The following is a 12,579-nucleotide window of genomic DNA, read 5'->3' as shown; positions in this document are numbered from 1 at the left end:
TGGCGGCATCCACAGCCAATAAGGAGGGAATATGCTAATTGACTGCCACACCCTCAAAGATGGCGGCACCCACAGCCACAAGATGGTGGCGCCCAGTCCCCTCAGCCCTGCTGGGGCGGCAGGCACGTGGCAAGGCCTGGCCCGCCCCCAGGCGGGCCCGGCCACTCTGCACGCCTGCCTCTGGAGTCCCCCAGTCCCCTCAGCCCCCCAGCAGCCCAGGGCCAGCCCGAGGTGCAGGCAAGCCTTGGATGGCGGCTGCCCAGCCGCCCAGGGCTGCCTGAGGCTCAGGAAACCAGGGCCGGCTGAGGCTTGCACTGCCGGCAGTGGCAGCAGCAGAGTTATGATGGGGCATCGCCTTCCCCTAATTGCTGGGTCACCTCCCGCCCCTGAGGGCTCTCGGACTGTGAGAGGGGGCAGGCCGAGCTGAGGACCCCCCCCCCCTCCAGTGCATGAATTTTCATGCACCGGGCCTCTAGTAAAATATAAATTTGGAAGGCATTTTGGGGAGCCAGAGGAGATCTAGCTTCAGTAACACAAATTGCTCTAAAGCAAAGCAGATATGCATATCAAAAGGTAAGGTGTGGTATACAGTAGGCATTGTCAGTTTGGGAGAACTGTCTTCTGGCTGTCTCAGTAGCAGGCAACAATATATGCAAATCTTTAGGTTTGGGGAAATGCTTTCGGCCATTCCAGCAGACAATAACATGTATTCAGCCCTACTGAAGCCTCAAGGTTCCATCAACCTTTTGATGAAACTTCTTGCATTTATGACATGCTGGAATTAGCCTTCGGCAAGATGAGCAGCTAAATGCTGCAGTATCTCGGGGAGACAGAATAGTTGCCTGAACTAGGTTTGTGGTAGTGAACCACATAAACTGAAAAGCTACCAAATGGATAGAATCTGGGACACAGAATCTCAAGTACAAGGCAGGAGGTGGCTTCTCAGGTGAGGAGCAGTCATAACATTTATTTGACATCACTCAGCATTTACCATGTGTGAGCCATTGTGCTGTACACATTTCAGGATTTGACGGTGACTTTTGTGTCTGTTGCAGATTTAACTCTCCATTGTGCTTGGCCTGGACACCTACGTGGGCCAGGAATCCAACACAGCTCCCAGCATTCCTCATTCTTGTATTCTCCCCACTCCTCGAAGGCAAGAACTATGTCTTTTTACTTAAAAATATTTTTTCCACCCCAACATGCCTATGGTAGGTAATGGGTAGCCTAGATGGAGGAGGATCCAGTGAGTAATTGTAATGATGACACTGACAATAACAACCATATACTTACCCTTTGCCTGGCACTGTTTCAACAACTTTAAATGTGTATGAACTCCTCTGGTCCTCACAATGCTCTTGCGAATGGCTCACACTGGACGTTTCTATTCCACTTAAAAATGGTGGGGCCCTGGCCAGGTAGCTCAATTGGTTAGAGCATCATCCAGATACACCAAGGCTGTGGGTTCGATCTCCATTATTCACAATGGTCAGGGCACATACAAGAATCAACCAGTGAATCCTACCTAATAATAGACAAATATGCAAATTGACCATACCTCTGACACACCCATAAGCCACGCCCACCATCCAATCAGAGCGAGCATGCAAATTAACCCAAACCAAGATGGCTACAGCCACAGAGAGCAAGGTTTCCTAGGTAACAGAGGAAGCCAAGCTTTCCGCCTGCCCTTGCCAGGCCTAAGCCTCCACTCAAGCTACAAAGTTTCAATTATAGAAGGTAAACAAATTCAAACAAAATGGCGGCAGAATGGAGCTTGAGAGAGCAGGCCAGGGTTGCCGCCGGCAACAGGGGAAGCAAAGCTTTCCACACACCCTGGCGGTGCCCACCTGCTTAAGGATACAAAGTTTCAATTATAACCCCAACAGAAATGGCTGCCGGCCTCGGAGGGAGCCCCAGGCTTGGCTCCGCTCCAGGCTACAAAGTTTCAATTGTAGAAGGAAAATAAATTCCAGATACCAGGGCCTCTGCTTGGGTTGCCAGGGGGCGTGGCCAGCCTGCAAACCACCACAGGCCCCTCGCTCAGGCTGCCCCACACCCCAAGGGAACCCCCACCTGATCCAGGACACCCTTCAGGGCAAACCAGCTGGCCCCCACCTCTGTACCAGGCCGCTACCCTATCTAATAAAAGAATAATATGCAGATTGATCATCACTGCAACACACAATATAGCTGCCCCCACTTGGTCAAAGACCCTTCCCCCATGTGGACACAAGATAGCCACCACAAGATGGCCAGCAGGAGAGGGCAGTTGGGAGGCACCCAGAGTGCAAGGGAGGGCAGTTGAAAAGGACCAGGCCTGCAAGGGAGGGCAGTTGGAGATGATCAACCCTGCAGGAGAGGGCAATTAGGGGTGACCAGGCCGGCAGAGGAGGGAAGTTGGGGGCAAACAGGCTGGCAGCAGAGTGGTTAGGGGGTGATCAGACTGGCAGGCAGAAGCAGTTAGGGGCAATCAGGAAGGCAGGCAGGCAAGCAGTTGGGAGCCAGCAGTCCTGGATTGTGAGAGGGATATCCGACTGCCCGTTTAGGCCCGATCCCGGTGGGGATCAGGCCTAAACGGGCAGTCGGACATCCCTTGAGGGGTCCCATATTGGAGAGGGTACAGGCTGGGCTGAGGGACAACCCCCCTTCGTGCATGAATTTCGTGCACCGGGCCCCTAGTATATAAATAAGTGCATTCTCTCACTCTCGTTCTTTCACCTTTCCTCTCTCTCTAAAACAAATTTAAAATACTTATTAAAATGCTTGGGAATTTATGAAGGAGAGAGCAAGTACGCAGCAAAGGAGGTTAAACATGTAAAGCTGCTCCTTCTAAACCACACTGGAAGAGAAGAAGCAAAACTACCTCTACTCGCAGAGACATGATCTGCTACATAGAAATTCTAATGAATTTATTTAAAAACTCTTAGAACTAATAAATGAGTTTAGTAGTGTGGCAATATACAAGATCAGCATACAAAAATCAATTGTATTTCTATACACTAGCAATGACTAATAAAAAAATAAAACTAAGAAAACAATCTTATTCTTAATAGCAGCAAAAGAACTAAATACCTAGAAATAAAATTAACCAAGGGAATAAAAGATTTGTACACTGAAAATATAAAACATTGTTGAAAGAAAAATTTTAAAATATAAATAAATGAAAAGATCTGCTGCTCATACATTGACATAATTAATACTATTAAGATGGCATACTTTCTATTGAATCTGCTGGAATTTTTGCAGAAATTGACAAGCTAATCCTAAATTTACATGGAAATTCAAGAGACCCAGAATAGCCAAAACAATCTTGAAATCTTGAAAAAGAAGAACAGAGTTGGAGGACTCATGCTTTCTGATTTCAGAACCTAATACCAAGCTATGGTAATCAAGACAGATAATAGATCAATGGAATAGAATCCAGAGTCTAGAGATATACACTCATTTTTATTGATTGATTTTTGACCATAGTAACAAGATAATAGAGAAAGAATAGTCTTTTCAACAACTGTTGCTGGGACAACTGGATATCCACAGGCAAAAGAATATACACTATACAAAAAAATTAACTCAAAATGCATCATTTAAGGGGTAAAGCTATAAAATTCCTAGAAAAAAACATAGAAGTGGATCTTCATGTCCTAGGGTTAGGTAATGGTTTCTTAAATATGACACTGAAGCATAAATGACAAAAGAAAAAATAAATTGGACTTCATAAGAAAAAAAAAAAAAGAACCTTTGTGCATCATATGACATCATCAAGGAAGTAAAAGGGCAGCCCACAGAATGGGAGAAAGCATTTTAAAGTCAGATATTGGTAAGGAACTTGTACCCATAATACATAAATAACACCTACAACTCAATAATAAAAAGACAACCCAATGAAGTAATGGGCAGAAGACTAAATGGATTTTTCTCAGAGAAGATATACAAATGACCAACAAGCACATAAAAAGATATTTAACATATTTAGTCATGGGGAAATGCAAATCAAAATCATGATGAGATATCACTCCGCACCAACTACAATGGCTAAAAAAGAAGACAATAACGAGATGGGTAGGAGAAACTGGAGTCTTCACCCACAAACGGTGGGGATGTAAACTGTGCAGCCACTTTGGAAAAAGGTTTTGCAGTCCCTCTAAAGGCTAAATATTGAGGTACCACCTGACCGAGCAATTCTGCTCCTAAGTATATACTGAAGAGAAATGAAAACACACATCCACACAGCAACTTGTACATGTGTTCATGGCAGCATTATTCACAATGGGCAAAAAGTGGAAACAACCTAAATGTCCATTGACTGATAACTGGATGAACAAAAGGGTATTTCTACATAATAGGATGTTGTTCAGCTGAAATGTTTTATGGCATGTGAATAATATCTAAAAATAAAAGTAATATTAAATCTAAAATCAAAACACTTTTAAAATGCAAAATTCAGAATATTTCCTACAAGGAGCTCACAAAATAAAAATGTAACAAAGGGGAGAAACATCTAAATATCACAATAATAATAATAATAAAATAATAAACGCAACATTTTTGAGGGCTTACACTATGCCAAGCACTGTTCTACATGTATTAACTCATTTAATCCTCACAATAACCCCATGAGATAAGTACTATTATCATCCCTACTAGAGGCCCAGTGCATGAAATTCATGCACGGGGGGTGGGGGGCAGGTGGTCCCCTCAGCCCAGCCTGCACCCTCTCCAATCCAGGACCCCTTGGGGGATGTCCAACTGCTGGCAGTCGGACATCCCTCTCACAATCCTGGACCGCTGGCTGGCTCCTAATCGCTCACCTGCCTGCCTGCCTGGTCACCCCTAACTGCCCCCTCCCCATTGCCGGCCTGATCGTCCCTCACTGCCTCTGTATGCTGGCCTGATCACCCCCAACTGCCTCCTCCCTGCCATCCTGGTCACCCCTTACTGCCCTCCCTGCCAGCCTGGTCGCCCCCAACTGCCCCCCTCTGCCAGCCTGGTTGCCCCTAACTGCCCCTCCATGCTGGCCTGGTTGCACCCAACTGCACCCCCTGCCTGCCTAGTCACCCTCCCTGCCCCCCCTGCCAGCCTTGTCACCCTCAACTGCCCCCCTCTGCCAGCCTGGTCGCCCCTAACTGCCCCCCCTGCTGGCATAGTCGCCCCCAACTGCACGCCCCCCTGCCAGCCTGGTCACCTCTAACTGCCCCCTCTGCCAGCCTGGTTGGCTCTTACTGCCCCCCCCCCCCGCCAGCCTGTTCATCCCTTACTGCCCCCCTCTGCTGGCCTGGTTGCCCCTAACTGCCCCTCCATGCTGGCCTGGTTGCACCCAACTGCACCCCCTGCCTGCCTAGTCACCCTCACTGCCCCCCCCTGCCAGCCTTGTCACCCCCAGCTGCCCCCCTCTGCCAGCCTGGTCGCCCCTAACTGCCCCCCCTGCCGGCCTGGTTGCCTCTTACTGCCCCTCCCCCACACCAGCCTGTTCATCCCTTACTGCCCCCCTTTGCTGGCCTGGTCGCCCCTAACTGCCCACCCCTGCCAGCCTGGTCGCCCCTCACGGACCCCCCTGCTGGCCTGGTTGCCTCACGCAACCTGCTGTTCAGTTGTTTGGTCATCCCTCACTACCCCCCCTGCTGGCCTGGTTGCCCCACGCAGCCTGCTTGTTCAGTTGTTTGGTCATCCCTCACTAACCCCCCTGCTGGCCTGGTTGTAGGCAGCCATCTTGAGAGGGTGTGAGGGTTAATTTGCATATTACCTCTTTAGTATATAGGATTTGATAGATGAGCAAACCGAGGAACACAGTTCACACAGCCGGGACTATGGCAGACAATCTAACTGCAGAGCCTGCAAGCTTAATCCCCTGCCTCTAGGAAAACAAGGGCAATTTCTGGGAGCAGTAAATATCAAAGCTTCCTGCATTTGCCCATGAAAGGCCCCAAAGGGCAGCTCCAGTCTTAGACCACGAGGGTATGTCCAGCTGTGCTCAGGCCTGAGCTTCCAGGTGATGAGGGCAGGGAGGTGAGAGTCCTTGTCCTCCCTTTTCTGTGAAGCGATGTATACATATAGGCAACCCCAGGAATGCCCCACACCAAGACAGAGAGGAGTCTGAGTTAGAAAAGCTGAGCCAAGGAAACCTGTGAGCTGGAGCTCATCCTCCTGAACTCTGTGTTTTTATAACACGGGCAAAGGGAAGCTTGCATGTGCCAGATGCGGGTTTTCCATTCCTGCCTGAAAATAAAAGTTAACATTGTTCCCATGTACAGGAAGAGATTTGAAGTGAAAGAGGATGCACTGAAATAGTAGCAAGGTTATCAATTATGTTACCCAACCACCAGACAGAGGACTGTCTCATGCCTGGAAAGTGTCTTGGTCTCCTAGAGGTAACACAGGACACATGGGACTCTGGCTTCTCAGAGCTCAGTGTGCTCAGTTTCAGAACGACAGCTTTGCAGTAAGATTCAGCTGCTCAGGGCCAGGTTCCAAGAAGATGGAACTGCTTTCCAGATGTTGCTAGAGCTGGAGAACCCAGGTCTCTGTAGCCAGACCTACAGATGCTCTCCCCAGAAGTCCATCTGCTCCCCACAGCCACTCCACACTCTACACACACACACACACACACACACACACACACACACACACACACACACACACCCTTCCTTTCTTCCCCAAGGACCTGTTTCACCAAGACTAGCTGTAGGCACAGGAGGTAAAGTGTGTTTTTTCCCCCTTAATTAACTTTTGGGATGTGATTATGAAAGGAATCCACAATCATTATAGAAAATAATAAGATGGTCATCTCTAATTTTGAGCACTTGCTATGTCAGGCACTGTTGGGAGAAAGGAATTCACTCCAATTAATTACTTCATTTACTCCTCCTAACAATCCAACCAGGCAGGTATTATAGCTATCACTTGTAATTTACATGGAGAAACTGAGACCCAGAATGGTTGGACAACGTACTCAAAGTCACCCAGTAGCAGAACTGGGAATGTAGAGAGTTCTGCAAAGCAGGAAGAAAGAGGCCTCCTGAGTTCTGCTCCCATCTTTGTTCAGGCCCTTGCCGCTCCCTGGGATTGTCAAAACAATTCCCATTGCTCACCTCCCGTCTCAGTCTCACCTCTGCACTCCACCCAGAGGCCGGCTCTCAGCAGGTGCTCAGCAGTGCGGTCTTCTCGCTGGCCCAGGGCCTGTCTGAAAGGCAGTTCTAATCATGTCACCCAGGTACTCTCAGAGTTGCCTATTTTCTCCAGCGTAGAGTCTTAGTGTGACATTCAGGACTTTTCATAACCAAGACGGTATCAGCCTAAGTAGGATGCTCCATTTAAACCAAATTGCCCACCCTTCCTTTAAGAGTGTCACGAACGTTCTTGACTCGCCAATTGGCAGTGACTGCTCATTCAAGCTCACCCTGTGCTTCCTGCATTTCGATCTCCCTCCCAGGACAGGTGAGAGCCAAGGGACAGGTTCTGGCCAGTGTACCCCTCCCATGATGCAGACTCCCTCAATGCCTCATGTTAACCCAGGGCCGTCTGCGCCAATTCAATGCCAACTTAGGGTATGTGAAGGAGACTTGATTCAGTGCAAACAGCTCAGCTGTGATGCAGCATGGCTACCGACCAGCATGGCTGCGAGGCTGCCCTCCCACTCAGGTGTGCTGAGATAGGACCACTCAGCTTCCAGCTGGGGAAGCCAGGCTTCACTGGAAAGGCAAAGTGTGCCCCCAGTCAGAGGGGAACTAACTTATACAGAGAGAAGTTCCCGCCCTGGTCCCTGATTGGTCCATCCTATGCAAATAAGGGTGCCAAATCTACACAATTTGATTGGCTCAATAAGTACTGTCCTGATTGGTCAGAGTGGAGCTGCTCTGATTAGTAGGAAAAATGCTAATGAGGATATAGCTGTGTGGCTCCAATTGGATAGGAATCTTAGTCCTACCTGCTCCTGACTAATCCATAAGTCTTTGCTCCTGCTAGTTTCTCTGCCTAGAGAGAGGTCTTCCCTTCTTGCTCCCAGTTAGTTGAAATTCCTTTCATCCTTCAAGTTCAACTCCAATATCATCTCCCCTGGGAGGCCCCTCCCTGATAAGGAGTCAGTCTCTCCTACTCTCTCTATTCCCAGGGCACTGTAATCATCTCTGCTTCAGCCCAGAGCACAGGCGGGCTTACCCGGGGTGAGGGCTGGTTTCCCACACTACCCCACCATGTCCAGAGTGGACTCTGCCTCTTCAATTCTGTTTCTTCCACAGAGTTAACCTGGTGATTTGTACTCAGGAGTACTCAATGTGCAGCGGACATGAATTAGGTCAGAGGGAAAACCATTTGCCCCCTGGTTTCCATTTGTGCAATTGGGGGATAAGGAAAAAAGCTTGATCCATTTCAATCAGAGGCCCCCGTGGTTGGTAGGGATTGGAGAGGGTTTCAGGTGAGTAGGTGGCTGGGGAGGTTAGAGAGTGGGGGTGGGAGAGCCTTGGACATGGTCTTTCCTCCCCAGTCCACCAGGAAACCTGAAGAAGCCCAAAGCTGGCAGGGTCTGAGGGAGCTAGCAAGGAGCCTCTGCAGCTTCCAACTGTTTACCTCCTGGATACCATGGCGATGGGATACTGGTCGCTCTGGCAACCCCATTATTAACCAGAGGCAGGACCGCTGACAGACAGTGAATGAGAACAGAAAAGGCACAAAAGGAGGTGCATCACGGCAAGGGGCACAGGCAGTCCTGGCCAAAGAGACTGAGATCCTGCGGCCATACTGTCCCACCATGTCCACAGTGGTCTGTGCCTGCTGAATTCTGTTTCTTCCACGGGGTTAACCTGGTGACTTGCACTCAGGGGTTCTCAATGTGCAGCGGACACGGTACCCAGGAAGGAAACCCAGAGAGCGACCTTCCACCTTCTTCTGGAATCAGCACTGGAATCACTGCTGGAGGGGAACCCCATTTCTGAACAGCGGCTGAAGAGGGCAAGTGTGTGCTGGGCATCCCTGTGATGGGACTGCAGGTCTTCCCTCCCTGTCCTGCCCACAGAGCTCCCCACAGCTCAGTGACACGCCCGCCCGGGCAGAACTCTCAGAACACTGGACTTGGGCGGAGACCTGGTCAAGAGAGCCGTCACCTCCCCTCTCCCTGCCCAGCTTTCCGTGGCCCACGCCAATGATTTCTCACTTAGGGAGTGTGTGACCCATGTCCAGACAGTGACATTGTTGTGTGTTTTTATGAATGAGCAACAATATCTTTTTTTAAAAAATTAATAAAGGGAGCAAGGGGGAGGAGCTGGCAGACTGTCCTTGGAGAAAGTTAGGGGCTGGGCTGCCTACCCTGGGATGCAAGCCCAAACTCAGATGGGGGTACTGTGCACGAATTTGGGGCGGCAGGTGCCGAAGTGGCAGGGGCCGGGGCCGCCTCGGTCCGGCTTTCCCTTCTGGAAGATTTGGTGAGGGGCGTGCACCCTCTGGCTGTCATGTTTAGGCCAGAGTTTGCACCCGTGGAGCTGTGGGCTGGGAGGGTGCGAGGGCCCCCAATCAGAATGGCCAAGCACAAGGGCCTGCGGGCTCTGTTCCCGGGAGGAGTGGGGATGAGTCTGAGCTGGGAGAAAAGCCAAGGACAGGGATCACCCTCAGGGGATTGCAGGGATTGGAGGGTCCGGGCCGGTTCCTCCCTCTGAGTACTAAGCCAGATCTCGTTATGATTTTATCATTAAAAAAAAGTGAGGGCCCCCACAGATTTTCAGTTCCTCGCCTCCTCCTCAGCCCACCTGTCTCTTTGGATCCCTGAGGCTGGGTAGGGCCAGCTGAGGCAGTCCCCCACGGGGTCCGCTGGTTCCCCAGGCTCCCACTTTCTCCGGGCCATGGACAACCTCCCAGAGCGGCATGGACTTTGGGAGACGCTGGGAAGGTCCCCGACCGACCCAGAGCGGGGAAGCCAGGATGCGACCACCCCCCACCCCCGCCTTCCGTGTAGGGTGTCTTGGGGACATGTCCCGGGGAAGGCGTCGTGACTGGATCCCCTTCCTGTCACCAGTGGGAGCCACCCAGCTCCTGCCTCCTGCCCAATGGCTCAGCCCCGCTGTGGGAGGTGGATAAAAAGGGGTGCCAAAGATTTGGGTGCAGGACGGCTTCTTGTCCTGGTACTCGGTACTCCAGCTACAGGTGTGTGTGTGTGTGTGCGCGCGCCGTGTGCGGGGGAGAGAGGAAGGAGAGAGAGAGAGAGAGAGAGAGAGAGAGAGAGAGAGAGAGAGAGAGAGAGAGAGAGAGAGAGAGAGAGAGAGAGAGAGAGAGAAAGCTGAGGCCGGAGCTGGCCATTGCTTTCTGACCCCTTTTTCAGCACCAGGGACTGAGGACAGCGCCGCCCTCCCGCTCTGCACCCTGCTCCCGCGCGGATTTTATATTTAAACCCCTCTGCTGGCCAAATCTGCGTCCCAGCGCCCACCACTCCCAGCTCAAGAAACCCTAAATCCTTACCCACCAAAGTTTGAGCTCCCGCGGCGCGCCTACCTGGCGCAGCGTCTCCTCCTGGCTCCCTCCGCGTCTGGGCAGCAGCCTGGCCTCACTCCTCCCGCTCGGTCAGGACCCTGCTCTGTGCAGGGAGCTTGTGGCCTCCCTCTAGGAAGGTCAGGTGAGGCTCTGCAGCCTCTAAGGCGGTCCCGGAAGAGGCAGGAGTTGCTGGGTCACGTCGCCATCCCCTCCCAGGGGAGAGAGAAGAGGGGGTGAGGCCGGAAAGTCCGCCTGCAACTCTGGACTCTCTCCTAACAGCAAGCCTTAGCCTCGCCCTGGGATGTTTCACCGGCGGCGTCATCCACAGGGGATGAGGGAGGAGGATACAATGCAGACCCGGGAGTTTGGAGTTTAAAGGTGAGGGTATCTATCCCTAAACTTGTTACTGTCGTGGGGAGAGTGTGGACACAAATCTCTGGGCGGGATATGGTGTGTTCAGAGTTTTTGCTTCCTTTTATTGTAACAGACAGTACCTGATTCCCTGAACGAAAAATCAGAACTCACCAACCGGAAAGCAGTCACCGCCCTCAGTGGAAGCCAAAGGGACACGCTCTTTTTGGAGAAGGTAACTTCATTGGACAAAGGCTTCGCGTTTCTCACTTGCCTTACAGAAGGTGCGTGTCCAAGGGCACGCATCCCCCACCCCTGATTCTGGATGGAGGGGCGGGTCCCAGGAGGAGCGCAGTGTTCTTGTCTGGGACAAGATCCGGGAGCCTCTTGCTCCAGGTTCCCGTGGCATTTCCAGAACACATCTATCAAATTGTCTGATTGGTTAAATTTTCAAGTTCATGCAGCCGTTGAAGGAAGAGATACATGTATACTACTCAATGGAGAAATAAAAACTTAGAATAACACACACGTCTTAAAGAAGAGAAGCAAAACCTAGAACACCGGTCCCCAAAGTCAAGAGAGGCTTAATCCTTCGGAGTCAGCGGCTCTGCTGGAGGGAGAGCACAGGAAGGGAGGCGAGGGATCAACACGACCCTGGAGGAGGGGAGAGTTCCTGCTCTACCTTTTGGTTCCTGGGAGAAACCTGAGATGCATGTAACACAAGAGGAAAGATAACTCCCGCGGCCATGCCTCATGGAGACCCTGCAGTTCCCTAATCCAGGGAGACTCCCACCCGCAGCAGTTACCCCTCATTGTTTACAGCCTGGTTGCCAGGAAGTGCTGTTTCCTGCGGCCCCTGTAATTTATGACACAAATGAAAGCTGTCTCCTGTCGGCTTGTCCTCGGGGAAGACTGGAAGCAGATGGTTATTATCTGTTGCCCAGAAACATTTCAGAGCTGATTCTGGAGAAAGCAGTAGTTAATATGAGACAATGTAAGGCATAACCCTAAAAATAAGAAATCCCTTTGGATTTTCGTTTTTGAAATACAGACCGTTCCTAAGATCTGGGGTGTGGGTGGAGGAACAAGACCCTACAACACTGACCATGAAATGCGACGTGCACCGAGGCTGGTGAATGAGGTAGAGCACCCAGTGTGGGGTCAGGCACATTGCTGGCCCTTAGGAAATGATGTGTGTGGCAGTAGCTATCGCTGAAGAATTTTGGTTCCTGAAACGTGGAAACAGAGAAACGTAGGCTAGAAACCAGCAGCAAGTCCTGGAGGGGATATATCTGTGAATTTGCCTGCAAAAGGCATCCAGCAGCAAGACTCTGGGCTGCCGGGATGAGGGTCCAGATTTGGCAAAAGACTCACTGGGTCGGGTGGCCTCAGCCGACCTGCTGCTCAGGCTTCAGACAACCAGGTGTGTATGGTACAGTGTGGGAAGGGACAGCAATCCTTCGTCAAGACGCAGGACACAAGAATCGCTGGAAACCCCAAATGAGTTAGTGGGATGTCCTAACAGGTCCATGGCATCAAGAGACCCAGCAAAGGGACCTGCCGAAACCCAGAACCTGTGCCAGAATAGGGAGACCACAGAGAGAAGGGAGCTATAGAGAAGGCATCGCTTTCTCGCTCTGAGGGGGCAGGTGAGACTGGGAGGAGGGGGGAGGACTAGGTGAGTCCCAGGTTGCTTCAGCCTTAGTGGGACTTGCTAAGGAGATGAAGAGGGGTCTGTGGGGGAAAGGGTGGCATCCAGCCATCAGGAGCGGAGGA

Source organism: Eptesicus fuscus, chromosome 16 (assembly GCF_027574615.1).
Source record: "Eptesicus fuscus isolate TK198812 chromosome 16, DD_ASM_mEF_20220401, whole genome shotgun sequence".
Taxonomy (NCBI): domain Eukaryota; kingdom Metazoa; phylum Chordata; class Mammalia; order Chiroptera; family Vespertilionidae; genus Eptesicus; species Eptesicus fuscus.
The sequence above is the reverse complement of the archived record's forward strand: the minus strand, read 5'-3'. Positions refer to the sequence as shown.